Consider the following 5,861-nt stretch of genomic DNA (forward strand, 5'->3'; position numbering starts at 1 on the left):
GTTTAATTGAAGACTACCCGCATCTCGTTGGAAGACACACAGATGTGGTGACATTTCTTAGAGACACAAGAAATACTACAAATTTGAATGTGATCCTTGAAGGTATCATAATCCAGCTAGTGATCTATTCTGAGAGAAATCACAGAGCTGTTTGAAACTTTCCTCTGAGGGACAGATAAAACCTAAAACTTTGTTCATGCTGACAGGGAAGCTACAATGTCATCTGGAGTGAAGCAAATTCGAGGCATTGATTGGGAACTGGTTAATGAAGCAGAATTTATAGCAGCTCGCACAAATCATCTTTTTTCACGATAAAGGAACATTTGCACTGAGACTGGTGGAGAAATTGGTTCCAGAAAGCAGCTGGTTGATCGAGGACAAATGCTGAAGAAAACAATAAGCTACCAGAAGCAATCTAAAAATGCAGTTTCATTAAAGGAGTATTTTTCCTTCCTTAGCATCAAATGATCGAGATGGGTAATCAGAGTAGCAACTTTGTGTTGCCCCAAGAGGACAGACGTTCAAATTGTCCCAGAGGAAGATGCTATCACATTGCATATCATTGTATTGTTTACACATGTATTGTATTCAAGCTCATATTGCTTTCACTGACAGTTAGAGCTGCTTTTTTAAATAGGAGCACATGATGCAAAGGTTCCTATATATGTATCTGAGCAGAAGGAAAATGTAAATGTGGCAACTTCAAAGCAACCCAGGCCATTCATAGTCATTCCCGTCCCTAGAAAAAATTGACAGATACCTGAGATTGAAATGGATGTTATTAGTAATACATCACCCACAGCACTTGTTTCAAACACTACTTTTGAACGCCGGAGACAGGGCTGACGGAACAAGCAAAATAAGAGATTGACAAAGGTTGGGCCCACACAGATAATGCATGCAGACACACCTGGTCCAGTGACTGGAAGCCCAAGCACAAGTCCCACAAGACAATCACATGCAGCGATGATAGCAGAATCTATATGGCCATTCTTAGCCATTGTCAGAAAAAGACAGACAGATAAAGAAAGACTTGATGAACTTTCTTCCACGCAGATAGCCCGAATGGATGTTCCTGCAATTCGACCAGCCAGAAGAAGTTATACTGATATATTCAGAGATGTGGTTATAGCAAAACTACAGGAAGACTTTGAGAATTTAAAGAAGCACTCAAGAAGACAATTATGAACTGAATGATTATCTAGACAGCACAGCACACTTGGGAAACAATATATGGTACCAACACATGAAAGAAGTTGGAAGAAGTACGTCAGATGAAGACTGCTCTGTATGTGCATTCCTGCCATACAGCATGGGGAATTTAAAAATCTTCATAGCAATTGAAATTGATGTCCAGACAGCTCATTGCCGTTTGCGCATAGCACTTTGAAAAACAAGAGGTCAATTTATGGGAAGTGATGCTTCTCTTAAATGGGCAACTCAAAAGACAGATCCAGATGAAGATGAATACATACATTTTGGTTTTTATTATGTTTTTTCACGTTTAATATAAAGATTGTAATTACCCACTGTCTGTAACTACGCTGTGATACCCCGCGTATGGGCGTATAAAAAATGTAATAAATAAATAAATAAAATAAATAAGATATAAAGACAAGAAACAGAGCCCATATGAGAAATCATGTGATCAGATATGAGAAAACAGGAGTGAAAGGAGCTGGCCTTAGATGGGAAGTTAATAAAAAACTTGATGTCAAAGGAAAATTTGCAGAAGAAGCTCACAGATGGAAGAACAGAGGACACATGCTAATTTGGGGAACAGTACTATCACCAGACGGGTGGGAAAAAGGAGTGGTGATCTGCAGAGCATGGGTAGTTATTGGCTGTTATCAACCTACTATTGATATAGTACAGAATGGATGCAAGCCATTATGGCCAAGACTTGCTAAACTACTGACATGGGTACAAGAAAAATGGGGGAAAATCAGAACTGTGGACGAATATTCGATGCACCAGGAATGATGCTTGGAACAGCAGTAATCATGTATTCTATTGGGATTGTGGATCAAAAGCCTGCATCAGACTGCCTAAAGCCTGGGGAGGAATTTGCACATTGGTGAATGTCCATGTTCCTGCATTGGTGATTCCTAAAGATGACCTGAACATTGATAGTTTTCCAAAAGCCGAAGTTCATCTAAGAAAGAAGAGATCTGTGGAACTGATAAGTCGAACAAAGAGAGAGAACTACTTCTCTGCTAAATCAATAGGAGCCTTTGATGCCATCCCGTATGAACACAGGCTGTTCAGCCAGACCTCATCAGTGTTTACAGTGATCTTCATGCCAAGAATCCACGTTGGAGCAAATACCAAGTGGTTACAAATCACCGGATGGGAATTGCTGCAGACAATTAACACAACTGTAGAAGGATTCAATGCAATCAGAGAAGAATTGAGAGCTGTAAGACAAATGGCACTCCAGAACAGATACATCCTGGACATGATAACAGCCATGGGTGGAGGTGATTGCGCCAAAATTGGAGAATGATGTTGCACATTTAGACCTTCTCATGATGACGAGAATGGAACTTTGATAGAGGCCATAAACATGCTGGATTCCACAATGGATGGCAGATATGTTCAATTTCTTGAAACCTTGCTATTATTAGTGATGCTTGGATTTTGTGTGATAAAGATAATAATTTCGCAATGCAAGAAACCAGCAAAGAAAGCAATGGGGATGAAGAGCATGAACGATGTTGAACAAGGATGGACACCTAAAGACTTGACTAATGAAGAAATCAGAGACTTTGTGAAGTCTAGTATCCATGCACCCGAGGGAACAAAGTTCCTGTATCCAAAGGACCACAGAAAATATGTGGGAAGATGGATCAACAGCAGTCCAAGTGGACAGTGCACACTCATGACATGGAACAAGGATGAGCATGTGAGGTCATCTGGATGCCTGGTTCCTAAGAGGCCCTTCTTCAGACCAGAATGTCTAGGGATTGAAGACGATGTGAGAGTGGTCAATAAATCGCCCAGAGGGGGGAGTGTAGAGGAGGAGCCAAGTACCCCCACTCTGCCTACCCCGACTACATTACCTGAGAAGTATGAACCAAAGTATGTGACATATACTACACCAATCAGAAAGCAAGAAGAAGAGCAATGACTCTGTGCAGTACCCATATGAATGCCTATACCTAAGAGAATATGGGAAATGAAGTACCCATTAAGGAAACCATACCTACATTCAAGACAATATGATAGCCATTTGAACGCGATTCCTGATGAAACAAAGAAACTGAATGACCAGGATGAATGGTGACGTCAATTGAAACTGAATCAACCCCATATAGAAGATAACCAGACCAGAGAGGCAGAAGATTTATGAAGAGCAAAGAAGTACTAAGGATAAGTGATGTCTTGGGATCAAGATGAAGAGACTTATGCCATAAGCATGATGAAGATGCTTAGTTAGTTTAAACATGTACAGATTTAATGAAACACACGCAGCAAAGCAATCATGAAGCTAGCCAAATGCTTACAGTGAATAGATCGCGTCAAGCGCCATCAGAACTAGAATTGGCTGACATTGGATACCATTAACTTGAAAGAACAGAAGCTCCTGTTCAAGAAGGTCAAGTGAAAACAAAAGACATCAGAGGACTATTAGAGAATAAAATCAAATACATGAAAAGTCTCAAATCGTGGTGTCCAGTCACATGATTTGAAGAATGCTGGACGCATGAGGAGCTCACACCTATGCACGGAAGTCAGACAGTACCCATACTCCTTAAAAAATCTCAGAGAACAGTAAAGACTCAAGGCAAACTTCAAACACTAATTGACACGGAACCATTGAGGTGATGATGGAGTGTACTTTTAATTGGTGGGAAGCTGGTATCAAGACAAGCTCACCCGCACCTGGTTGTTCAGTCTGCATGCTGCTCACGTAGGTGGAAAATTACTGACAGGGGGTTAGTAGCCAATCAATTGTAGAGGACCACTTAGTTGGGGTCCAATGGTTTGTGTAGCTAATGGGACGTCGTACATTTAGTGACGTTCATAGTGGCCATTTTGAAGGAAGGGCTTAGTTGCCCCACCTGATGTGAAGTATCCAATTATTTCTCTTTGTTACTCTATACAGATATAACACATATGCTTATCTATTCACTTAGAACCAATTCTGCTTCCCGATAGGTTTTAGAAGTTTGCCACATAGGATGACGTTGGTAGTGATGCATGTCAACACGTCAGCTATGAGTTGAGTATCGAGCAATTGCTGATGTTCGTTGTACTACCTGTTTTAGTTACTTGCAGTAAAACAGACAAACCTTTGCCAAGCTATTTGTGTCGGCTGAATTGCTGATGTATGATTAAAATCTGCAACCCCATTCATCTCAAGGGTATTGCTACTCGTCTTAAAGAGCTGGAACTCTCCAGTTCACTATATTGACTGCACTATTAGTTAAACACTTCTTAGAGAAAAAAACTCAGGTTCAATGAGTTCAAGTGGTCTTAAAAGTAATGGGAGGAAACAGTAGTATCATAGAAATGAAATTAGCCAGGTTAGAACAACAGTACATTTTTAGAATGCAAAGCCGTCTGCATGGCTTAAACGAAAACATTGAATTCCACGACATAATGTGATCATGTCACTCTTTTTAACAATCATTTATTGCAACATATTGGATCAACACACTTTCAACATATTTTTTTCAATCTTTCAGAAACCAAGCAGCTCGAAAATCACAAATCGTGGGTACCGCTATGATTACTGTTTTAGATTTTGTATTTTTTATTTTTACTGACAAAAACTCTAGCAGAGGACAACTTGGCATTAATGCTTACTCTTTTGGCAGAACATAATTATTGTGCTAATTGATTCTCTGCTCATTTACGGTGCAATTGAATACTATTTCACCCAAAATGGAATACGAGCTGTAAAGTTTTCAGCAATTTTATTTTGAATGTTGTAAAACAAAGGTGCATTTCTTATATGTTGTATACAGAAACATAATTGAGCGCAGCATTTGCTTACACGTGGCTATTGTTACTTGAATTTGAGGCTCCTTCAGTCCTGTGGGCAATTTTTGTTACTGGCTGATGATTTTGCTAAAGGCAGATTTATCAGAAACTTTGCAAATACCATTCCACTTAGGTGGCTGACCAGTGATAATTCTTCCAAATACAAAATCCACCACATTGAGTCTAATTGGCTGAAGCTTAAGTATATCTTTCTTATTCTTTATGAGACTAGGCCCAGAACTGTGAGGTGGTTGTCTGAGGTTGGTTGCAGGATCAATGACTGTGTTTTCGAGAACAACGCTTAGATCCTGAAAGCAGAGTTGCACTTCTTGGTCTGATGGGGTATTCAGGAAGGCCTGTGAGTCCCTGAATGAGTGCCTGGTTGATAAAGGCGTGGGTGTTATAACTCACAGCAACTGAAAACACTCCTCTAGTGGAGTCCAAGGTGCCCAGAGCTAATATAGTGTCATTTTATAAAAACAAGGAAATATCGAGGCTGAGTACCACAAAATGAAATACACCAATCACGGGCTAGAAAGATTCACAGATCTTTTTCTATTCTGTACAGTTACAAAGAAAAACAGATACAGATAGCTATCTTGCTCTCAACACTGCAATGACTACCAGCCCGTCAAAGAGAGGAGAGAGTGTGCTGGACATTAGATACATGTGTGTTTTTATACATTTCTGAATAATATTGTCCAGCCCCTTTTCGTGTTAATAATCTGCGGTCTAGAGTTCATTCCTAATTCACATTCGGTTCACATAATATTTTACAAAGGATTATACATGTTTGTATTTCCGCGGTGATACAATGACAACGTATGCTCTCAAATCCTACAACAAGCATCTTTTAGAGCTATGTTACAATT

At 39.8% G+C, this 5,861-nt stretch overlaps 1 pseudogene; it reads right to left on the reverse strand.

The window, feature by feature from the left end:
* Nucleotides 1-4,922: 4,922 nt before the first annotated feature.
* LOC138528823 (FANCD2 opposite strand protein-like) lies at nucleotides 4,923-5,459 on the reverse strand (annotated as a pseudogene).
* Nucleotides 5,460-5,861: the final 402 nt, after the last annotated feature.

The sequence above is a fragment of the Ambystoma mexicanum genome, chromosome 7q, assembly GCF_040938575.1.
Source record: "Ambystoma mexicanum isolate Mex_15411 chromosome 7q, UKY_AmexF1_1, whole genome shotgun sequence".
Lineage (NCBI taxonomy): Eukaryota > Metazoa > Chordata > Amphibia > Caudata > Ambystomatidae > Ambystoma > Ambystoma mexicanum.